Source organism: Hemiscyllium ocellatum, chromosome 2 (assembly GCF_020745735.1).
Source record: "Hemiscyllium ocellatum isolate sHemOce1 chromosome 2, sHemOce1.pat.X.cur, whole genome shotgun sequence".
Classification (NCBI taxonomy): Eukaryota; Metazoa; Chordata; class Chondrichthyes; order Orectolobiformes; family Hemiscylliidae; genus Hemiscyllium; species Hemiscyllium ocellatum.
Window position 1 is genome coordinate 77,692,140 of NC_083402.1, and position 26,631 is coordinate 77,718,770.

Consider the following 26,631-nt stretch of genomic DNA (forward strand, 5'->3'; position numbering starts at 1 on the left):
TCACCCTGACAGAGTGGACACTGATCACTGTGACAGAGTGGACACTGTGATCACCCTGACAAAGAGGACACTGTGATCACTCTGACAGAGCGGACAGTGTGATTACCCTGACAGAGTGCACACTGATCACTCTGACAGAGTGGACACTGTGATCACCCTGACAGAGTGAACACTGACCACCTTGAGAGAGTGGAAAATGTGTTGCTGGTTAAAGCACAGCAGGTTAGGCAGCATCCCAGGAACAGGAAATTCGACATTTCGGGCCAGAGCCCTTCATCAGGAATGAGGAGAGGGTGCCAGGCAGGCTAAGATAAAAGGTAGGGAGGAGGGACTTGGGGGAGGGGCGATGGAGATGTGATAGGTGGAAGGAGGTCAAGGTGAGGGTGAAACACTGGAGTGGGGTGGGGCGGAGAGGTCAGGAAGAAGATTGCAGGTTAGGAGGGCAGTGCTGAGTTCAAGGGAATCGACTGAGACAAGGTGGGGGGAGGGGAAATGAGGAAACTGGAGAAATCTGAGTTCATTCCTTGTGGTTGGAGGGTTCCCAGGCAGAAGATGAGGCGCTCTTCCTCCAACCGTCGTGTTGTTATGTTCTGCCGATGGAGGAGTCCAAGGACCTGCATGTCCTCGGTGGAGTGGGAGGGAGAGTTAAAGTGTTGAGCCACGGGGCGGTTAGATTGGTTGGTCCGGGCGTCCCAGAGGTGTTCTCTGAAACGTTCCACAAGTAGGCGGCCCGTTTCCCCAATATAGACGAGGCCACATCGGGTGCAGCGGATGCAATAGTTGATGTGTGTGGAGGTGCAGGTGAATTTGTGGCGGATATGGAAGGATCCCTTGAGGCCTTGGAGAGAAGTAAGGGACGAGGTGTGGGCGCAAGTTTTACATTTCCTGCCGTTGCAGGGGAAGGTGCCGGGAATGGAGGTTGGGTTGGTGGGGGGTGTGGACCTGACGAGGGAGTCACGAAGGGAGTGGTCTTTGCGGAACGCTGATAGGGGAGGGGAGGGAGTGGACACTGTGATCACTGTGACAGAGTGGACACTGATCACCCTGAGAGAGTGGACATTAATCACCTTGACAGAGTGGACAATGTGATCACGCCGTCAGAGTTGACACTGATCACCCTGAGAGAGTGGACATTAATCATCCAGACAGAGTGGACACTGTGGTCATTCTGACAGAGTGGACACTGATAACTATAACAGAGTGGACACTGTAATCCGCCTGACAGAGTGGACACTGCCATCACTCTGACAGAGCGGACACTGTGAGCATTCTGATAGAGTGGACACTGTGATCACCCTGACAGAATGGATACTGATCACCCCGTCAGAGTGGACACAGATCACCCTGAGAGAGTGGACACTGTGATCACCTTGACAGAGTGGACACTGATCACCCTGAGAGTGTGGACATGAATCATCCTGAGAGAGTGGGCTTTGTGATCACCCTGACAGAATGGACACTGATCACCCCGACAGAGTGGACACTGTGATCACCCTGTCAGAGTGGACGCTGTGATCACTCTGACAGAGTGGACATAAATCACCCTGACAGAGTGGACACTGATCACCCTGAGACAGTAGACATGAATCACCCTGACAGAGTGGAATCTGTGATCACCCTGACAAAATGGACACTGATCACTCTGACAGAGTGGACACTGTGATCCCCCTGACAGAGTGTACACTGATCACTGTGACAGAGTGGACACTGTGGTCACTCTGACTGAGTGGACACTGTGATCACTCTGAAACAGTGGACACTGTGGTCCCTCTCACAGAGTGGACACTGTGATCACCCTGACAGAGATGTCTGGGTGATCACAGCATCAACTCTGTCAGGGTGATCACAGAGTCCACTCTCTCAGGATAATTCATGTCCATTCTGTCAGGGTGATCACTGTGGTCACTCTGTCAGAGTGGACAATGTGATCACTCTGACAAAGTGGACACTGTGATCACTCGGACAGCGTGGACAGTGTAATTACCCTGACGGAGTGGACACCGATCTCTCCGACAGAGTGATCACCCTGACAAAATGGACACTGATCACCTCGTCAGAGTGGACACTCATCACCCTGAGAGAGTGGATGCTGTGATCACCCTGACAGCGTGGGTAAGATCACTCTGACAGAGTGGACACTGTGATCACTGTGACAGAGTGGACACTGATCACCCTGAGAGAGTGGACATTAATCACCCTGACAGAGTGGACAATGTGATCACGCCGTCAGAGTTGACACTGATCACCCTGAGAGAATGGACATTAATCATCCAGACAGAGTGGACACTGTGGTCATTCTGACAGAGTGGACACTGATAACTCTAACAGAGTGGACACTGTAATCCACCTGACAGAGTGGACACTGCCATCACTCTGACAGAGTGGACACTGTGAGCATTCTGATAGAGTGGACACTGTGATCACCCTGACAGAATGGATACTGATCACCCCGTCAGAGTGGACACAGATCACCCTGAGAGAGTGGACACTGTGATCAACCTGACAGAGTGGACACTGATCACCCTGAGAGTGTGGACATGAATCATCCTGAGAGAGTGGGCTTTGTGATCACCCTGACAGAATGGACACTAATCACCCTGACAGAGTGGACACTGTGATCACCCTGACAGCGTGGACATTGATCACCCCGACAGAGTGGATACTGATCACCCTGTCAGAGTGGACGCTGTGATCACTCTGACAGAGTGGACATGAATCACCCTGACAGAGTGGACACTGATCACCCTGAGACAGTAGACATGAATCACCCTGACAGAGTGGAATCTGTGATCACCTTGACAAAATGGGCACTGATCACTCTGACAAAGTGGAAACTGTGATCACCCTGACAGAGTGGACAGTGTGATCACCCTGACAGAGTGGACACTGATCACTCTGACAGAGTGGACATTCTGATCACCCAGACAAAATGGGCACTGATCACTCTGACAAAGTGGAAACTGTGATCACCCTGACAGAGTGGACAGTGTGATCACCCTGACAGAGTGGACACTGATCACTCTGACAGAGTGGACATTCTGATCACCCAGACAAAGTGGGCACTGATCACTCTGACAGAGCGGAGACAAATCACCCTGACAGAGTGGACACTGTGATCACTCTGACAGAGTGGACACAAATCTCCCTGGCAGAGTGGACATTGTGATCACTCTGACAAAGTGGAAACTGATCACTCTGACAAAGTGGACACTGTGATCACTCTGACAGAGTGGACACTGTGGTCACTCTGATAGATTGGACACTGTAATCCCTCTGACAGAGTGGATACCAACAACCCTGTGAGTGTGGACACAGATCACTCTGACAGAGTGGACACTGTGATCACCCTGACAAAATGGGCACTGATCACTCTGACAGAGTGGACACTGTGATCAAACTGAGAGAGTGGACAATGTGACCACTCTGTCAGAGTGGACACTGATCACTCGGACAGAGTGGACACTGTGGTCACTCTGACAGAGTGGACACTGTGATCACACTGACAGAGTGGACACTGTGATCACCCTGACAGAATGAACACTGTGATCACCCTGAGAGAGTGGACACTGATCACTCTGACAGAGTGACACTGTGATCACCGCGACAAAGTGGGCACTCTGAACACTCTGATAGAGCGGAGACAAATCACCCTGACAGAGTGGACACTGTGATCACTCTGACAGAGTGGACATTGATCACTCAGACAAAGTGGACACTGTGATCGCTCTTACAGAGTGGACACTGAGGACTCTGACAGAGTGGACACTGTGGTCACTCTGACAGAGTGGACACTGATCACTGTGACAGAGTGGACATTGATCACTCAGACAAAGTGGACACTGTGATCGCTCTTACAGAGTGGACACTGAGGACTCTGACAGAGTGGACACTGTGGTCACTCTGACAGAGTGGACACTGATCACTGTGACAGAGTGGACAGTGTGATCACCTAGACAGAGTGGACAGTGTGATTACCCTGACAGAGTGAAATCTGTGATCACCCTGACAGAGTAGACACTGATCACCCTGACAGAGTGAACACTGTGATCACCCTGAGAGAGTGGACACTGTGATCACTCTGACAGAGTAGACACTGTGATCACCAGGCAAAGTGGGCACTCTGATTACTCTGACAGAGTGGACACTGTGATCACTCTGACAGAGTGGACATTGTGATCACCCTGTCAGAGTGGACTCTGATCACTCTGACAGAGTGGACACTGTGGTCAGTCTGGCAGAGTGGACACTGTGAACACCCTGACAGAGTGGACACTGTGATCACCCTGACAGCGTGGACAATGTGATCACCCTGACAGAGTGGACACTGCTCACTCTGACAGAGTGGACACTGTGGTCACTCTGACAGAGTGGACACTGTGATAACTGTGACAGAGTGGACACTGTAATCTGCCTGACAGAGTGGACACTGTCATCACTCTGACAGAGTGGAAACTGTGGTCTCTCTGACAGAGTGGACACTGTGATCACCCTGACAGAATGGATACTGATCACCCCGTCAGAGTGGACACAGATCACCCTGAGAGAGTGGACACTATGATCACCCTGAGAGAGTGAACACTGTGATCACCCCGACAGAGTGGATACTGATCACTCAGACAGAGTGAACACTGTGGTCACTCTGACATAGTGGACTCTGTGATCATCCTGAGAGAGTGGACACTGATCACTCTGACAGAGTGGACACTGTGATCACCCAGACAAAGTGGGCACTCTGATCAAGGGCTTATGCTCGAAACGTCGAATTCTCTATTCCTGAGATGCTGCCTGGCCTGCTGTGCTTTGACCAGCAACACATTTGCAGCTGTGATCTCCAGCATCTGCAGACCTCATTTTTTACTCTGATCACTCTGACAGAGCGGAGACAAATCACCCTGACAGTGTGGACATTGTGATCACTCTGACAGAGTGGACACTGATCATTCTGACAAAGTGGACACTGTGAGCATTCTGACAGAGTGGACACTGTGATCACCCTGAGAGAGTGGACACTGATTACTCTGACAGAATGGACACTGTGATCACTCTGACAGAGTGGACACTGTGGTCACTCTGGCAGAGTGGATAATGTGATCACCCTGTCAGACTGGAACCTGTGATCACTCGAAAAGAGTGGACAGTGTGGTCCCTCTCACAGAGTGGACACTGTGATCACCCTGACAGCGTGGACAATGTGATCACCCTGACAGAGTGGACACTGTGATCACCCTGACAGAGTGGACACTGCTCACTCTGACAGAGTGGACACTATTGTCACTCTGACAGAGTGGACACTGTGATAACTCTGACAGAGTGGACACTGTAATCTGCCTGACAGAGTGGACACTGTCATCACTCTGACAGAATGGATACTGATCACTCCGCCAGAGTTGACACAGATCACCCTGAGAGACTGGACACTGTGATCACCCTGACAGAGTGGACACTGATCACTCAGACAGAGTGAGCACTGTGGTCACTCTGACAGAGTGGACTCTGTGATCATCCTGACAGAGTGGACACTGATCACTGTGACAGCGTGGACACTGTGATCACCCTGACAAAGTGGACACTGTGATCACTCTGACAAAGTGGACAGTGTGATTACCCTGTTAGAGTGGACACTGTGATCACTCTGACAGAGTGGACACTGATCACTCCGACAGAGTGGACACGAATCACCCTGACAGAGTTTACACTGTGATCACCTTGACAGAGTGGACATTGTGATCTCCCTGACAGAGTGGACACTGTGGTCACTCTGACAGAGTGGACACTGTGATCACCCTGAGAGAGTGGACACTGATCACTCTGACAGAGTGGACACTGTGATCTCCCTGACAGAGTGGACACTGTGGTCACTCTGACAGAGTGGACACTGTGATCACCCTGAGAGAGTGGACACTGATCACCCTGACAGAGTGGACACTGTGATCACTCTGACAGTATCAATGCTGTAGTCACCCTGTCAAAGCTGGCCCAGGGACCACTCTGGCAGTTGATGATCAGGAACCGATCAGTTGAACTGGAAGGGCTGTAAGAAGCTGCGTTTGATGCCTATTTTTCTGCTCACTCAATTTAATAAGCTCTGATCACTTTTGAAAGCCTGACTCCTGGGTAAGAATCAAATTGTGGTCAGAATTCTGTCCAAATTATGCTATTCGAATTCAAATGATTCAGTGATACATTTGGAGTGCCATCAAGCCAGTAATCAATGTCATCTTTTTCTAGTCTGGGACACATTGTTAGATTAATCAATTCTCCTGAAGGAGAATCTTATTAGCATTGGATACGATTAGACAGAGCTAAGCAGGACGCATAAAATATGTTGAACATAAGAGGAGAGACAATGACATGGTTTACAAGCTGTCTTTAAAAAGAATACACAGCTCAATTAACATGTTCACAGAGAATTATCACTCACACTGCAACTCCACCCACGCTCCCCACCCACTTCCATTCCGCCCCCCTCCCCTTCCCCATCCATTCATCTGTTGCAATTTGATAATTTTAGAAATCTGAATTTATGTTGGATTCCATCATAGCTCTCAAGCAGCAGCACTTAAACCTGTATAACCGTGTCACAGGAGGTAGAAAACTCCATTTGCCGCAGGTTGTAAAGTCACACTGCTGACTCATCGACCTGCTCTCAGCCAAAGCAAAGGATTATGTCTGCAGCATACATGACCTATTTTCCCAGGAGCTTCTGATTGGCTAGGTCAGTGAGAACAGTTGAATTCTCAAAGCACAAAATGTATCCTTTGCTGCTCTGCTGCCAAGTTTCCATTATTGTTGAGCATTCAAGTACTTTTCCCCTTAGAGCAGCCTGTCCTTGCATGAACACTTGGAAGAAAATCAAGAGCTCATTGTTTATTGTTCACATATCATGTCACTTAACACTATTTCCAGTGTCCCTCAGGCTCCCTTCACTTTTATTGAAAATTATCAAAAAGGGTGAAGTTCAAAGCTGAAGAGTTAAAAATTAATTTCCCTTTATTAAACGTAATGCATTCTTTGGATACAATTACTTTGTTAATTCACTGGATATCAAATTCAGAAACAACCCTTGTGGAAATATTCATACAAATTTACGTAAAACTGCAAAAATTATTTCTGGAAAACTGCACAACACGACATTAGCATTGTGCATACTGGATAATTAAACATAGCCAAGAACTCATTCCCTAGCAATGACACGGCTGCACTGTAAATAAATAGGACATAATTAATTATAATTTGTGCAAATTCTGTTGGTGGAAAATGCAGTGCAGAGTGAACCTGTGCAGGAGAAAAACTGTTTAGTGTTGCAAGATCAAGATTAACACTGACAAATTAATATTTAAATTAGATTTTCAATTAGGCTCAGGAAAACATTTTTTTTGCTTGGAAGAAGATGACTCAGATTACATCTGTTCCAATAAATGCTTCAGTGGAGAAATGACAAAAAGAAATAACTAATAAGCATCTTTTTAATGTCCTCTGAACTTCCCAAAGCATTTCACAGCTAATTAAGTATCTTTGAACTAGTCACTGTTGGTATGTAAGCAAACATGGATGTGAATTCGTAGACAATACTAAAACTAATGACCCTTCCTTGGTAAGGAATAAATATCAGTTGGAATATCAGCAGAAATTTTCTCATAATTTTCAAATAAGATTGTAGGATTTTCCTTTTCTTTTGAAAAATGATTATGAAAGCATATTTAAAACTATATTTAAGGGGACATCTAACATGCCAATCCCCTCCCCCAACAACCTGAAAAGGCAACTTATCGTGCACCAATCAGAGCCAACAGGCAGAGAGCATAGGAGGGTTTCTTGTCCTATCACAGGCTTCAATACTGGTGTCTTGGGACCCCAGATGTTACCTGCCAATAAATGGCCAGATGCACTTGGGTCCAAAAGACCAGTGGTCAGACTTTGTGGGAATCCAGCAGTGAGAAGATAAGTCTTTTATTATCCCTTTGTTACAGGGAGAATGGTGCAGGGGAGTTTGAGGCAAGGATACTGGTCAAATTGGAAGTCCTTCCCATCCTGGTAGATCACCCTGATTTTCCAATCAGGAAAGAAGATTCCTTTCTCACTCAGTAACAAGGTACGTAATTGGTGAGGTAGCAAATTGAGGCTGTTATGTGGCCATTATTTCATCACTTAAGGTCCTCAATTGCTGGAGGGTCAAGAGAAGGTTGCCCATGGATTTTCTTCTCCAAGATTTCATTCGTGAGGATGATTATCTTGCTGGGTCAACTTGTCCCATTGCCCATCACCTCCCCCTGCCTTCTGGTATTCTACCTCATCACCTTGAGGAAGGGGCAAATGTTGCCCTTAGAGACATGGAGCAGAATTTTACCAATTGGGTGGATGGCCTTTCATTAGAAGGACAATGGGCAGTGGTGCAGAATCCCCTGAATTCCATTGGTGAGTAGAATAGCTGCCGACCTATTCAGGATGGTAACCCATCCTGAGAGCAGCTAGTCCAATCAGAGGGTCATCAAGTCAGCAGCCTTAGTAGCAGCTCCAACAAGAGTGGCCAGCATACAGTACTGAGGCAGCTGAGCCTAGAGAAGGTCAGATAAGTGATAAACTTTTTAAACATTGAGAGGCTGAGTGATGAAGGAACACGTCTCCAGGAATACTGTTGGGGTTACAGGTGCTGCCCTTACTGCCTGCAGTCACCTTTTTGCTTTAAAAATCTTTTCCTTCCCTTGGCTGTTGTTGAGAGGCCACCATCATTTTGCTGGCAGCCTCCCCACACAATGGGAAGTTTCCCTGTTATCGGCAACATTCCAAAAGAACCATAAAATGGTCCTTCACATTTGTGAGTTGGCTGCCTCTGCCTCTTTCAGGCAGCTAACCTCACTGATTCGGTTCTGTCATTAGTAAAGTTGCTCGGTGGTAGTGAAAGATTGAGAAGTTGACAGAATATGAGGTTTGCCCATGATTTTCCAGACCCTCCTGCCTCCATCGCACCTCCTTGGAGCCAAGAAAATTCAGCCCTCCCTCAATTTTACAATTTATGAGATCATCTTTAGGTTGTGCAGTGGAGTTTAGACTCAGAAGCTACAATATTTCCAGCATTTTTTGTTTTTGTTTCAGATTTCAAGCATCTGCTATATCTTGTTTCTAGAACTACAACTTGCATACACATGGAGCCTTTAACATTATCGTCCAAGCCCTTTCACAGCAGCATTAAGAAACAAAGTATGACACTGATGCAAGAGAAGATAATTTTCATCCTATTCCATTATTGAGAATAGATATTAAGAACTGACAGACAGAAAATTCAACAGCAAATATGGTGAAGATGTTGAAATATAAGTATGGGCTTAAATGCAAGACTAGAAGGGTGGAAGGCAGCAAATATTTGCACAGCAGATGGTAAGGCCTTTATCTTATCTGCATTAATAATCTGCACAGAGACTGCAGTTCAGATATTGTCAGACTGACAGGTTTCCCAGAGAAACGGGATAGAAGTCGGTTTCATGGGGGACGTCCAATGGAATCAAGTGCCCGTCAAACACTTATGTGGCTACCGGCAGGTCTTCCTCGCAATTGTGGTTCTCAGCAATGGAAGTGCGACCAACCAAGATCTTCTGGCTGGCAGTTTGTTATTGCCACCAGCGCCAACAGAAGCAATAGCAGCTAGCAGGAATGGACCCATAGGAGAGGCCCTGGATCATTGTCGGACCCCAAGTCAAAGGTAAATGAGAGCAAGATGCAGCTCATTTGATGATGAAATTCCTGTGGAAAATGTTTTACTTCACAAGGGGTTTTTCAATGCTTATGCATGGCAACTCTAAAATGACTTTAAGTCAAAATATATTCTAGAATCACATCCCTGTGTGACACTTTACCTTCCCAATCTTTCTCTATTTACACCGTAATCGGTTGGCATTGCCATCTTCACAGGAAGGCAGTTTAGGCTCACTGCAGAATCACGGAAGGATTATTGAGATGGTCATTTTCAAGAAAAGATTTTTATTAGAGAACCATTTCACCAGTTTTACAAACTAATTTATCTCCACACTACCTGAAAACAGCAGACTTTCTTAAGGAAATAGCAGGTCCAAGTGTTAAGTCGGGTTGTTTTGATGATCCTTATTTAGAGTTAGTATAGGTTTTATTTGCCGCATACATGAGTAAGTAAGAACATAATGAAAATATCCTTTGATAAAGCTAATTGGCTGAGTTTTGTTTGACTTTCACTTGTTTTTGTATTAGTTTCCACTTATTTTCTTCACGTTTGAGTAAATGTCATATCTGATTAAAAATTCCACAGTAGGAGGTGGTGGCAAAGTTATATTGTCACTGGACCCATTTTCTGTGTCTCACCATGGCAAATTATGTTCTTTGAAATAAAAATCTGGAATCAAAAGTCTAACTTTGACTTTTAAACCATTGATGATTAGCGAGACAGAGGGGTCTTTATGATAATGTACTTTAGGAAAGGAAATCTGCCACCTTTACCTTGTCTGGCCTACATGTGACTTCAGACTCATCTCTGAAATGGTTGAGCAAACCACTTATTTTTATCAAACTATTCAAAAGTCTCAAAGGAAAGAAACCAAATCAACAATCTGGCCTTGAAACGACAATGGCAACACAGTTCTATCAACCCTGAAAAGTATCCTTTTTCATGTTAAAATTTGGAAAACTGTCTAACGGAATGGTCAATCAAGACCCTGAAGTAGTCATACTCACAAAATCATACCTCACACAACATTTCTATGAAACTATCAACACCAAACCTCAGTATATTGTGTATCGGCAGGACAGCCCCAGCAGAAGTAGGAGCTAATGGTATACAGTGAAGTTGGAGTTGCTCTGAGAGTCTTCAAATTGATTCTGAACTCCATGAAGTCTCATGGCATCAGGTCAAACATGGGCAAGGAAGCCTCTTGCTAATTACAACGTATTGTACCTCCTTGGCTAGTGAATCAGTACCCATCGATGTCAGAAATTACTTGGATGAAGCACTGAGGATGGCAACAGTAGGAATGAGTGTGGGAGGGTTCAATTTTCCTCAATCTTCATTGGTGGCACTATTTCTGACCAAACTGTTCAAGTCCTAGTAGATATAGCTATCAATCTGATTCGGTGGTAGGTGGTGAGGAAACCAAAAGAGGGAAAATCGTACTTGAACTCATCTTCACCAATGAGATTGTCACCTTCTGTCCACATAGATAAGAGTGATCACCGCACAGTCCTTCTGGAGACAAAGCTCTGGCTTCACATTAAGAAGACGTTCCATTGTGTTGTGTAGCACTATTACCATTCTAAATGGGATAGACAGGTCTAGCAATTAAAGACTGGGCATCAATGAGCAGCATAATTATACTAAAATACACCTGCACCCTCATAGTCTGGTATATTGACCATTCTACCTTACTGGAGATAGGGAGGACTGCAGATGCTGGAGATCAGAGCTGAAAAAGGGTGGCTGGAAAAGCGCAGCAGGTCAGGCAGCATCCAAAGACCAGGAGAATTGACGTTTCGGGCATGAGCTCTTCTTCAGGAAGCTTCCTGAAGAAGGGCTCATGCCTGAAACATCGATTCTCCTGCTCTTTGGATGCTGCCTGACCTGCTGCGCTTTTCCAGCAACACATTTTGAGCTCATTCTACCTTACTGCCAAGTCAGGGGATCAACTCTGGTTCAGTGAAGAGTGCAAGAGGACATATTTGCAACAGCAACAAGCAAACTTAAAATGAGGTCTCTACGTAGTGCTGCTACAATACATGACTATTTGCATGCGACACAGCATGAGTTGCAAGTGGTAGACAGTGCTCAGCAATTTCATAGCCGATGGATCAGATCTAAACTCTGCAGTCCTTACACGTTCAGTCATGAATGACAGTGGACAATTAAAGGATGAACAGGAAGAGGAGAATCCACTATCACCACAATCTTCAATGATCAGGGATCCTAGCACATCAGTGCAAAAAGTAAGGTTGAAGCATTTGCAACAATCTTCAGCCAGACATTTTGAGTGGAGGATCCAGCCTAGACCCTTCTGGAAGGGTCTAATGGAAGCAACATGATAGATGCTTGTCTTCAGTCAATTCAATTTAATTTTCATGACATTAAGAATCTTCTAAAGACGTAGGAAATTGCAAAGGCTATGATCACAGTTGACGTCAGCTTGATGTTCTTAATGGATCAGTCAAATTATGTGGGATCATGTTCAAATAACAACCAAAATCAGAGTGGTGAAAACAGCCTTCTTTATTCAGCAGCCGCAAATAGCATAAGTTTGAGGCAACAATATAATCCCGAAATACAGTGCTCACATTAGCCTCTTATAACACATATATTAAAATTCCATTACTGTGGTGTTACATTGTTTTACCTATAGTACACAAAGGTTTGAGGGGCTTCTGTGCTGGGAGACAGGAGACTCTATGTGCTAAATGCTGGCTGTTACTTCTGATGGGATTAAGAGTATCTGTCTGATTTGCTTGCATAATTAAGAGGTGTTAGACCTTTTGTCTTTTAAGTTAGTAAAAATTCTAAGCTGATATGCTCTAAATAACTTATTAACCTGTACTTAATACAACAATAAAGGATATTAATTTGACTATCGTAGCTCAGTGTGAGATTTTGTTTATTATTTGTCAGAGTGAGTTTCATTCATTCATGCAATTTCACATAATCCCTGGTTTGTTAAAGGGATAACAGCCCAGTTAAAAGGTATTTAACACGTACATATTAATTGGGGAAAATGTTTGGTGTTCTGTAAACTATTCAGGTCAGAGAGATGGTTAGTAAGGGTATTAGTAAAAAATTTTATAATCTTTCCATAGCTTCGGGTAGGTCATGGAGACATAATGACAGGGATGATATTGTTCTGAATAGCTTAGCAGTCTTTGTTGTTTATTCTGGTTTAGCTTTTGATAGGTCTAATAAGGATTGAAAATGTGAAGGAGCAATAATGAGTTTGGAAGTATTGCTTTAATTTTAGACCATCTTTCAATAGGAAAAATATTCTACAGAAGCATGATTTTATGAATGAATGAATTAAACCATGTTATAGTAAATAACGGGTTAGTAACGGGTTATGAATAAATGAACAGAAACCCAGTATTAATGACTATCATGAGCTAGTGAGTGAGTTAATAAAGATAACTTAATCACAAATTAAAATCTGGCTGATAGGTCATATTTTAGCTTTAATATGATGCTCTTTCATTGAAACAAGCACAAAATGCTGCAGATTTGGATTTAGCAATGAAACAGAATTATTTCACACAAAAGAAATTAAGATGAAATGAAATAAATCAAACTATTTACATTTTTTTGCATGGCAGATTTCAAAACAAATGGTAAAATACAACTGAATTACTCCCAGGGGCACTCTTTACAGTACTCACATGAGAGAATGATGAAAAGGGTCATCAACAGTGCTCACTGATTCTCAGCTGTTTTCCACCAGGACAATTCAACTCCTGACCTCATTTCAGCTTTTGTTCAAACATGGACTAAAGAGCTGAAATCAGGATGGGCAAAAAGGATGACTAGCCCTGACATCAAGGCAGCATTTAGCCAAGGGGTATTAAGGAGCCTTAGCAAACCTAAAATCAATACTCTCCAATTGCTTGAGTCATTCCTAGTGAAACGATCACAATTTTGGTAGTCAGAGGTCAGTCATTCCAATTCCTTGACATCACCTCAGGGGTTCCTGAGGGCACCTGATTGGATGCTCTTACACACCTCAAGAGCAGGTCAGGCTTGATCCTGGGTCTCCTGGCAAAGAGGTGGCAATGTTACACTGCACCACAAGAGTCCTGGGTTCTTCAGGGTAGTGTCCTAGGCTCAACAATCTTCAGTTGCTTCATCAGTGACCTTCCCTCCATCATAAGTCAGAAGTGAGGATGTATTTGATGATGATTACCAACATTCAGCCTCATTCACAATTCCTTAGGTACTGAAGCATTCCAAGTCCAAATGCTTGCAAATCCAATTAAAAGACATTATTCTAGACAATATTCTGACTTTGGTTTCCAAATAGTGAAGCAATGACCATCTCCTCCAAGAGAAAATCTGACCACCCACGTTGTACATTCAATAATGTTACCATCTAAATCCCATCTAAAACTATAGGGTTACCATTGACCAGAAACTGAACTGAGCTAACTTTCTAAGTATTGTGGTTGGAAAAATATGTTACAGGCCAGAATCCTGCAGCAAATAACTCATCTCATAACTCCCCAAAGCCTGTCTGTTATCTACAAGGCACAAGTCAGGAGTGTAAAAGAATACTCCCATTGCCTGGAGAAGAGCAGCTCTAATAACACTCAAGAAGCTTGATATCATAGAGAACTTGATTGGCATCACCTTCACTTCATCCAAAACTGATTCTCCGCAGCAGCAATGCATACCAATTAGAAGATGCAATGTAGCAATTCACCAAGGCTTCTTTGATAGCACCTTCCAAATCTATGACCATTACCATCTCGAAGGACAAGGGCAACAATTGCATGGAAACACCACCACCTGCAAGCTCATCGTCTGGCCTCTCACCATCCTGAAATATATCACCATTCCTTCACTGTTGTTAAGTCAAAATCCTGGAATCCGTCCTCATCTGTGCTGTGGTTCCATCTACCCCAAATGGACTGCAGCAATCAAGAAGCAGCTCACCACCATACTCTCAAGTGTAATTAGGACTGACAATAAATGTTAGTCCAGTTAGCAAAGCTCACAACCTTTGAATAGAAAAAAGCTAATTATGGCCTCTTGAGCGGTTCTTTTTTGAGTTGTGGCATCTCTGAAGCTGTGCCAAAGTTGTGATTCCTTTGAAAGGTATGACACAATTCTTGAGTTTTAGTTACATACCCAATAAAAATCATGAAAGAAGGCAGCTTTAATAAATGGTGATGGGTAATATAATTTCTCCAATAAACAACCAACTTAGTTTGGACCAACTCAAATACCTCCTATATAAATAGAGTAAGACTTAAGTCAGAGTTTAAAATAGCAGCAGAATGTGAAGTTTTGAAAATGGGGTCACAGTTTGCATTATACGAAGTTCTCATCTTAGGTGACTTAAAACAAAGGATTTACTGTGTCATAAGCAGATCAAGGAGCTGCAGAAATATCTTTCCCAAGGACATAGTCACCTGCTGCTGACATCATTCACTGACTGTTTTGAAATTTATTCTGGACTTCTGAATGTAAAAGTGTCAGACAAACCCAAAGTGAAGGCTATTGCAAAGAAGATGAACTATAAAGTAAAGTACAATGTTTTTGCTATCCTGAAACCTAGGAAGGATTTAAGCAGGTGAGGTTTATTCCTTATGTATATAGAGGAAATCAATTACGTTAAATTAAAATGTACCCACAGGAATTGGTTAATTCTGCAAATATTTATATTAATGCAATATTCCTTTATTGACATTTGTAATTATTCATTTTGTTTGTAGTGCACATAGAGATTTCTATATAATATTTATAACTCATACTTAGGAGAAAATTTATGAGCAAAGAAATAGATTTAGGTTTGTTTGCATATTAACAGATACATTATACAGCCAAAAATACTAAATTCCAAAGTTAAAGATAATAGAAACAGAAATCCACAAACCTTTAAACATAGACACTGTAAATTTGGCAAGGCTTATGGGATCTAACCAGTCTATAAACACTTTAAATAATTATGGCATATTTGTAAATGATCCTGAGCCAAATAATATTAAAATTCCACAAAATATTAAAGTAAATAAGAAGATATATCTAATAGAGTGCTACACAAGAATATATTCCTATAACTATGTTTTAACATTTGCTCATGGGTTCTGTTTTGTGCATTGCTTTTTATACTAACTACAATCTGAGAGTTAACTATCACAGTAAAAGGTTATTTTATGTAACAGAATTCTAAAACTCATGGAGATTACAATTCAAATCAAACAAAACTATCTGGACATTTAGATTGCAAGTCACATTGTGACTGTGTTAAGTGCCAAGGGCTATATTTTAGTTTTGCAAGCTGCAGCAGATTTAACAACATTGATAAGAGTAATCTGAAGCTCAGGCAGTATTTTCATTCTGAAGTGCAAGTTAAATATTTGTAGCACTAAATGAACATCAAAATTTGCACTTCTAAAAATCAATGTCAAATTCAGCAGTAGTTCAAACAAGATGCTACTCTGAGCCATTGAAAACACAGCCTGGAAATTTGATACCAAGGTGACTCGCTCAAATTGGGAAACTTAGCAGACCGGCCTTGGTTTAAACATCCTTATTAGACTCAATTTTCTGCTCCAGCTGACCTGGGCAGCAAATCCTTGACAGCCACAGGATACTAGGCCAAAGTGAGGACTGCAGATGCTGGAGATTAGAGTCGAGAGTGTGGTGCTGGAAAAGCACAGCAGGTCAGGCAGCATCCCAGGAGCAGGAGAATCAACGTTTCGGGCAAAAGCTCGAGGCAGGCTGGTTAGTAAGTTCTGTTTCTTTTCTCTGGGACATCATTTCAGTTGGTTTAGATGCTCTTAGCCTCTTTAAGTCCCATCTCTCACAGCCCCAAAGTTCCAACAACCAATCATATCAGTGCATGCCCCATGACACCTCCACACCATTCATACCTCCATGCCACTTTCATTAAAACCCATGAAATCCCAACCAACCTTGCATAAACTCTCATATTCTATACTATCTCCAGATCAACTCTTTCAATTCACTCTCACATAACATTTTACGATCTATTTCAATTTATTACCCTTCCTATTACCCATCTCCCTCATTAGCCACTTACTCACTATACACAAGGGACAGGTTTCAGAAGCTATGTGGAAATGTAGAAAAAAAAATTAATAATCCAAAACAGAGTTTTTACTCATACACTTGATAATAAAAAAAATCCTCTTTATGAGACCCATTCAAGTCCTTTTTTAAATCAGACTATTTTACATGTTGTAAGTTAGTTAATCTTTTATAAATAAAACAAGCAAACTTCATAGACTAAACATCAAACACAACTAAACTTTTAATAGCCATTTGGAACAGTGAATACAAAAGACTTGCTCAGGCTATTGTAGCATTTGAAACCTAGCCAAGCATTCATAATTGCATCATAATCATTCTTGGGAATGTCAGAAAAGGCCTCTACTATCTGTGCAATGTCTATAATTGTTTTGACGAACCTGAATCATATGGTCTGTTAATTAAAGTAGTCTACCAGACTTTTTAAAATCTTTTGACACGCTGTTGTTTTCCACTTAACAAGTGTGGGGTTTAAACACTTCAAACCATTAGACTTAAATGTATTGTCTGCACCCTGCAAAACCATTGACAAATGCTCTGTCAATGTGTGATTTCAATATTGCAGATTAAGGCTCTTTGGCCACTCAGCCCTCAGTTTAAACTACTCTGGTGAATTTGAGTTTTCCAGCTGTTTGAATCATACCTCACCTTCATCTTGCTACCAGAAAACATTGGATTTGTCTAAACTATGCATAGGACTGCTACATCTCAAATCCTGTCTGCCAATTCAAAGGTTTATGGCACTATTATGACTTCACAAAAACTCTGCTTCACACCTTATGAGTCAGTGCAGTTGGAGACAGTGCAATTGGAGACAACAACAGAAAAATATATTATTTTTAATTCTAGTTTTACGAAGTCACATGATTGCTTATTTCTTTCTATACCAAGGAAGATTCAGAAGGAAAGTGAACCAGACCTTTATACAGTTTTAATGTATAAATAACAGATATAGCTGACAACCAAATGATAGTGTATAGCATAAAGCAAGTATGTGTTTATTGCTGGCTATGATAAGCTATCACTGATAGTATATTGTACTTGGAATAATTATTACATTATACCTTCTGCCTAAGGGGTAAGAAATTGGGTTTGGTTTTGGACTTTCTTTTTTGTGTTTGCAATGTGTGTGCCTACTTGTGAAGTGAAGTTTATCAAATGGAGTATTTGTGATGTGGTACATATGCAAACATTTAATGAATATGGAGCAGGCAGAGGAGGAAGTTTGTAACTTCAGACAGTGTGCATTGCTGATGTGATGTCAGTGTACTTCATCATAAATTTAGGCCTTGCACAGCTGGAAATAATGCTAAATGGTGTGAAATACCCTCCATTGTTGTATAAAAAAAGACAATCTTCATCTGGATGGGGTGGGGGGTGGGGGTTGCGGTGCATTGGTAGTATCCCCATCTCTGGGGCAAAATGCCTGTCTTCAAGTCACACCTGCTCCAGAGGAGTATCATAACAGCTCTAAACAGGCTGATCTATAAATATCAACATCCTCTATCATCTCTACTTAAAGGGATCATGAGCCATTTACATGTTAATTGTTTGATTATTTCAAAGACTCAAATGTCTACAGCGCACAACTGGTCTGAGCTGGTCAATAAAAATCTGACTACTCAGATCGTATTTTCCAGCTTTGGACCATAGCGTAGGAGGCTATAGCAGTGCAAATGTATATCTAAACACTGCTTGAATGTTATGAGTGTTTCTGACTTAACTATCCTTTCAGGCAATGAGTTCTGGACACCCTTTGATTGAAAAATGATTCTCCTCAACTCTCCTCTTAGCCTCCGCCTCTTACCTTAAATCTATGTCCCCCTGATTACTCACCCCTCTTATTCTATTTTCCCATTCATGGATGTTACAATATAGGTAGTCCTTTCTATCCAGTTGCCAATCAAATAATTCATGTCTGTTACCAGTAACCTTAATCAGAGTTAAGGTGCCCTTAAGGGCAATTTTGAGTAGCCATGCCCAGAAGACTCTGTTTCAGACTGCATCATTACAGCATTGACAGCAGTCTGGGCTGGGGAGGCTAGAAACTGCAAGGATACTGGTGGATTGGCAAGGATGAGAGGATGAATTAGAATTAAAATTAGAATTCCTATAGTGTGGAAACAGGCCCTTTGGCCCAGCAAGTCCACACTGAGCCTCCTAAGGGTAACGCACCCATACACATTCCCTTGTTACTCTACATTTCCCCTGATCAATGCACCTAACCTACACATCCCTGAACCCTTTGAGCAATTTAGTATGGCCAGTTCCCATGACCTGCGCACCTTTGAACTGTGGGAGGAAACTGGACCACCTGAAGGAAATTCACGCAGATACGGGGAGAATGTGCAGACTCCACACAGACAATCGCCCAAGGCTGGAATCGAATCTGACCCCTGGCGCTGTGACGCAAACATGTCACCCATGAATTCTCTCATCTTGAAAGGGGCGAGATTTCATGCTCCATGGAATGTCACAATTAGACACAATGGAGCTAAAGCCCAATAAGTCATTCTGGGTAATCCAAGATGGAGGACGGAAAATTTTTTTGGCTATAACAGCTGCTCCTTTTTTGAGATATTTTAGATGCTGGAGGTGATTTCCTCGAATTCCAACAATTACTGTTTTATATGCTGTTGCATTGTTTTGGAACTTTGGGAAAAAAAGTCAAAACAACAGCAGTTTTAAAAGGTAGAAGAACAGACAAAGGAAGCACATGGTGAGGACAGTGCAGGAGAGTGAGAGAGAGAGAGAGAGAAAACCTGCACAGTTACTACCTTTGCTGTTTCGAATTCATGTCTCGCTGGACATCAGAGAGCATCTGGGAAAACTAACAAACAGTGAAATTCACAACCGATCTTGGATGAACCTATTTGGGTAAAGTTCACAGCACAGAATCAGATAATTAATCGTTGTTTTAAGTGTGTCCAACAGAAAGGCTGCAGTAGTGAGTAGAGTGGGTTCTTTCTTGATTATATGTTTTTGGAGATATGTCTCTTGATTAAACTTAAAATATGAGCCATAACTATTAATTTAACCTGGAGCAGTGTTTTGTAGAGTAATAAGACAGTGTTATTTTCTGGGCCTGTAGATTGTTAAGGAGCAAAATTGGCCTTTAGCAGAATGATATGTACTTCTTGTCAGATGTGGGAGTTTAAAGAGAGTTTAAGGGTTACTGCAGATTATATCTGCCATAAATGCTGTTGAATGCGAATCTTATCAGATCAAATGGATCAGTTGGAGAGAAAGTTAGAAGCAATGAGGAATTTGCAACAGCAACAGTATGTGATGGATGGCAGTTATAGGAAGCGGGGGAAGTCTCAGATACAGTCACATAGATGGGTTAATTCCAGGAAAGGTAAGAGAGGTAGGCACCTAGTGCAGGAGTCTTTTGTGGATATACCCTTTTCAAATAGGAATGCTGTTTTGGAAAATGTAGGGGGTGATGGATTCTCAGGGGAACATAGCATGAACAGCCAAGTTTCTGGTATTGAGACTGGCTCTAATGCAACGAGGGTTACGTCGGCTTCCAAGAGATCAATTGTGTTAGGGGATTCTGTAGTCAGAGGTACAGACAGACGTTTCTGTGGCCAGCAATGAAAAAGCAGAATGGTGTGTTGTTTCCCTGGTGCCAGGATCAAGGGTGTCTCAGAGAGAGTGCAGAATGTTCTCACCGGGGAGAGGGGCCAGCAAGAAGTCATTGTCTACATTGGAACCAATGACATAGGAAGGGAAAAGGTTGAGATTCTGAAGGGAGATTACAGAGAGTTAGGCAGAAATTTAAAAAGGAGGTCCTCAAGAGTAGTAATATCTGGATTACTCCCAGTGCTACGAGCTAGTCAGGGCAGGAATAGGAGGATAGAGCAGATGAATGCATGGCTGAGGAGCTGGTGTATGGGAGAAGGATTCACATTTTTGGATCATTGGAATCTCTTTTGGGGTAGAAGTGACCTGTACAAGAAGGAGGGATTACAGCTAAAAAGGAAGAGGACTAATATACTGGCAGGGAAATTTGCTAGAGCTGCTCACGAGGATTTAAACTAGTAAGGGGTGTGTGTGTGTGTGTGTGTGTGTGTGTGTGTGTGTGTGTGTGTGTGTGTGTGTGTGTGTGTGTGTGTGTGTGTGTGTGTGTGTGTGTAGGGGGGTGGTGGTGGGGGCGGGGGGGGGGGGGGGGCTGGGACCCAGGGAGATAGTGAGGAAAGAGATCAATCTAAGAATGGTACAGTTGAGAACTGAAGCGAGTCAAACAGTCAGGGCAGGCAGGGACAAGGTAGGACTAATAAATTAAACTGCATTTATTTCAATGCAAGGGGCCGAAAGGGAAGGCAGATGAACTCAGGGCATGATTAGGAACATGGGACTGGGATATCATAGCAATTACAGAAACATGGCCCAGGGATGGTCAGGACTGGCAGCTTAATGTTCCAGGATACAAATGCTACAGGACAGATAGAAAGGGAGGCAAGAGAGGAGGGGGAGTAGCATTTGGGATAAGGCATAGTATTACAGCTGTGCTGAGGGAGGATATTCCCGGAAATATATCCAGAGAAGTTATTTGGGTGGAACTGAGAAATAAGAAAGGGATGATCACCTTATTGGGATTGTATTATAGACCCCCTAATCGTCAGAGAGAAATTGAGAAACAAACTTGTAAGGAGATCTCAGTTATCTGTAAGAATAATAGCGTGGTTATTGTAGGGGATTTTAACTTTCCAAACATAGACTGGGAGTGCCATAGTGTTAAAGGTTGAGATGGAGAGGATTTTTTTAAGTGCGTACAAGACAATTTTCTGTTTCAGTATGTGGATGTACCTACTAGAGAAGGTGCAAAATCTGACCTACTCTTGGGAAATAAGGCAGGGCAGGTGACTGAGGTGTCAGTGGGGGAGCAATTTGGGGCCAGTGATCATAATTCTATTAGATTTAAAATAGTGATGGAAAAGGATAGACCAGATCTAAAAGTTGAAGTTCTAAATTGGAGAAAGGTCAATTTTGGTAGTAGGCAAGACCTTTCAAAAGCTGATTGGGGGCAGATGTTCGCAGGTAAAGGGACAGCTGGAAAATGGGAAGCCTTCAGAAATGAGATAACAAAAATCCAGAGCAAGTATATTCCTGTCAGAGTGAAAGGAAAGGCTGGTAGGTATAAGGAATGCTGGATGACTAAAGAAATTGAGGGTTTGGCTAAGAAAAAGAAGGAAGCAGTTGTAAGGTATAGACAGGATAGATCGAGTGAATCCTTAGAAGAGTATAAAGACAGTAGGAGTATACTTAAGAGGGGAATCAGGAGGGCAAAAAGGGGCATGAAATAGCTTTGGCAAATAGAATTAAGGAGAATCCAAAGAGTTTTTACAAATACATTAAGGACAAGGTTATAACTAGGGAGAGAATAGGGCCCCTCAAAGATCAGCAAGGCGGCCTTTCTGTGGATCCACAGAAAATGGGGGAGATACTAAATGAATATTTTGCATCAGTATTTACTGTGGAAAAGGATATGGAAGATATAGACTGTAGGGAAATACATGGTAACATCTTGCAAAATGTCCAGATTACAGAGGAGGAAGTGCTGGATATCTTGAAATGGTTAAAGACGGATAAATCCCCAGGACCTGATCAGGTGTAACCTTGAATTCTGTGGGAAGCTAGAGAAGTGATTGCTGGGCCTCTTGCTGAGATATTTGTATCATTGATAGTCACAGGTGAGGTGCCGGAAGACTGGAGGTTGGCAAAAGTGGTGCCACTTTTTAAGAAGGGTGCTAAAGACAAGCCAGGGAACTATAGATCAGTGAGCCTGACCTCAGTGGTTGGCAAGTTGTTTGAGGGAATCCTGAGGGACAGGATGTACAGAATCCTGAGGGACAAAATGTACATGTATTTGGAAAGGCAAGGACTGATTCGGGATAGTCAACATGGCTTTGTGCGTGGAAAATCATGTCTCACAAACTTGATTGAATTTTTTGAGGAAGTAACAAAGAGGATTGATGAGGGCAAAGCAGTAGATGTGATCTATATGGACTTCAGTAAGGCGTTCGACAAGGTTCCCCATGGGAGACTGATTAGCAAGGCTAGATCTCATGGAATACAGGGAGAACAAGCCATCTGGATACAGAACTGGCTCAAAGGTAGAAGACAGAGGGTGGTGGTGGAGGGTTGTTTTTCAGACTGGAGGCCTGTGACCAGTGGAGTGCCACAAGGATCGGTGCTGTGTCCTCTACTTTGTCATTTACATAAATGAGTTGGATGCGAGCATAAGAGGTACAGTTAGTAAGTTTGCAGGTGACACCAAAATTGGAGGTGTAATGGACAGCGAAGAGGGTTACCTCAGATTACAACAGGATCTTGATCAGAAGGGCGAATGGGCTGAGAAGTGGCAGATGGTGTTTAATTCAGATAAATGTAAGGTGCTGCATTTTGCGAAAGCAAATCTTAGCAGGATTTATACACTTAATGGTAAGGTCCTAGCGGGTGTTGCTGAACAAAGAGACCTTGGAGTGCAGGTTCATAGCTCCTTGAAAGTGGAGTCACAGGTAGATAGGATAGTGAAGAAGGTGTTTGGTATGCTTTCCTTTATTGGTCAGAGTATTGAGTACAGGGGTTGGGAGGTCATGTTGCGGCTGTACAGGACATTGGTTAGGCTACTGTTGGAATATTGCGTGCAATTCTGGTCTCCTTTCTATCAGAAAGATATTGTGAAACTTGAAAGGGTTCAGAAAAGATTTACAAGGATATTGCCAGTGTTGGAGGATCTGAGTTATAGGGAGAGGCTGATTAGGTTGTGGCTGTTTTCCCTGGAGCGTTGGAGGCTGAGGGGTGACCTTATAGAGGTTTACAAAATTATGAGGAGCATGGATAGGATAAATAGGCAAAGTCTTTTCCCTGGGGTCGGGGAGTTCAGAACTAGAGGGCGTAGGTTTAGGGTGAGAGGGGAAAGATATAAAAGAGACCTACATGGCAACTTTTTCACACAAAGGGTGGTACGTGTATGGAATGAGCTGCCAGAGGAGGTGGTGGAGGCTGGTACAATTGCAACAGTTAAGAGGCATTTGGATGGGTATATGAATAGGAAGGGTTTGGAGGGATATGGGCCAGATACTGGCAAGTGGGACTAGATTGGGTTGGGATATCTGTTCGGCTTGGACGGGTTAAACCGAATGGTCTGTTTCCATGCTGTACATCTCTATGACTCTATGACTCTATGAACTTTGAACCTGCACGCTAAGGTCCCTTTGTTCAGCAACTCTCCCCAAGACCTTATCATTAAATGTATTAGTTCTGCCCTGATTTGCCTTTCCAAAATGTAGCACCTCACATTTATCTAAATTAAATTCCACCTGCCAGTCTTTGGCCCATTGGCCCATCTGCTCAAGGCCCCATTCTACACTGTGGAAACCTTCTTTGCTGTCCACAACAACTCCAATTTTATTGTCACCTGCAAACTTACTAACTATACCTCCTATGTTCACATCAAAATCATTTATATAAATAACAAAAATCTATATAAATGGCACCGATGCTTGTGGCACTCCACTGGTCACAGGCCTCCAGTCTGAAAAGCATCATTCTACTACCAACCTCCATCTCCTACCTTCAGGCCATTTCTGTATCCATATGCCTATTCCTTCCTTTATTCTATGTGAACTAACCTTGCTAACCAGTCTACCATGAAGAACCTTGAACGCCTTACTGAAGATCATATAAATCATGTCCACTACTCTGCCTTCATCAGTGCTGTTTGTTACTTCTTCAAAAAACTCAAACAAGTTAGTGAGACACAATTTCCCATGCAGAATACCATATTGACTATCCCTAATCAGTCCTTTCCTTTCCAAATACATGTAAATCCTGTCACTCAGGATTCCCTCCAACAACTTGCCCACTACTGATGTCAGGCTCACTGATCTATAGTTCCCTGTCATTACCTTACCACATTACCTAAATAATGGCATCACATTAATCAGCTCCAGTTTTCTGGTACATACTGTTGCTATCAATGGTTCAAGTAATTCAGGAAGGGGCCCAGCTATCACTTCCATAGCTTACCACAGAGTTCTAAGACATACTCGATCAAGTCCCAGGGATTTATTTACCTTTATGCACTTTAAGACATCCAGCACCTCCTCCCCTGTGATATGGACATTTTTCAAGATGTCATTATTTAATTCCCCAAGTTTTCTATTTTCCATATCCTTCTACACTGCAAACACTGATGCAAAGTACTCGTTTACTATCTCCCCCACCTCCTGTGGTTCTACACATAGGTTGCCTTGGTTGCCATATTTTTCAATGATAAAGCCAGTGTAGTACTTGTTCGAAGGCTAGTTGGGCTTCAGCTGGCAGATGCTTTTGCATGGTTACATCATTGTCCCCACATACCAAACAATCTCCCAGCATCTCATTAATGGTTAAACCAAAATCAAATGCCTCTGTCAGTCGTCTTAACCTCGTCAAAAATCCCAATACGGATTCCCCTGGTTCTTGAATTGCAAAGTAAAATCAATAGCATCTTGGAATTAGAAGAGACTTGGGGTCACAATATTTCTTAAGCAAATCCATCAAAGTTTAAAAGGTTTTAGTATCTGGCACCTCAGGCAAATAAGGCTCCTAATAACCAAAAAAGCTGCAGGTCCACAAGCTGTCAGGAGAATTACTCCTTACTTTTCATCTGTCCCAATGTCATTTACCCAGAGAAAATAATACATTCTTTCCACATACTAGCTGCAGTCTTGGATGGCAGGATTGAACAAGTTAAGCTTCCCAAACAATGGCATGATGCCAGAAATGCTTACCCCATTTTAAAATCAACTGTTACGAACAAATTTCTTCAGGAGCATGCTTTTCTCTTGTGCCACTGAAATAACTCCACAGAGGCCAATATCCCATCATCAAGTCACCCTTTATGTGTGGAGACTCCTTGACACTAATCTAGCTCCATCAGAACCCATTCTCATAGTGAACAGGAGGTCTGAAACTCCTATTCTTATCTGTCATCCAGGGCTCACTGGACCATATTAATGCGGGAATCAATATGGTCGATCTGGCTGACCTCATTAAAATCACTATAGTTAACCTTTACATCCTACTGTTCTCAGCAAGTATATCCTGAGGCACAGTGTCAACAATGCCATAGCAAGTCTGCTAGTCAAATATTATTGCTGCCTGAACTGCTGTGCTCTTCCAGCACCACTGATCCAGAATCTGGTTTCCAGCATCTGCAGTCTTTGTTTTTACCTAGTCAAATATTAAGTCTTCTCCTGATTTCCCTTTAAATATGACATTTACTTCCCTCTAAGCTTTATCACATATTGTTGATATTACTCCTAATGTAATAGAACACTATTTTGTCTGAATCCCTGTGAACAATGTCAGGAGATATTTGATTATGCATGAAAATTGTGTGTTTAGGATGGATTTGGTTTTGTATATCTCAGGCATTCTGTTCATGAAAAATTTCTGTTTCACATTTGTACCCATTGGCTCCAATTTCATGTTCATAGAACAGCAATAAATCATGGCTAGGTTAGCAAATACAGCTTCAAAAACATCAATTGTGCATTGTGAAGGTCCACAGAATCAAAAGGAAAGCATTTAACAATGATTACCATCAGTTATCAACTTATTTCAGGCCTTCAGTGTACATATTCTATGCAACAATCTCTTTATGTATCTGCGGTATTTATTTCAGACAGAAGATTTCATTTGCTTCCATCTTTTAAAAAAAATCATTCAAGAGATGTGGATTTCACTGTCTGAGCTCGCATTATTGACCCTCTCTAGTTGCCCTTGAGAGGGCAGTGCTGAGCTGCTTTCTTGAGCTGCTGCAGTCCATATGGTGTGGTTAGACCTACAAGGCCATTTGGGAGGAAGTTCCCGGATTTTAA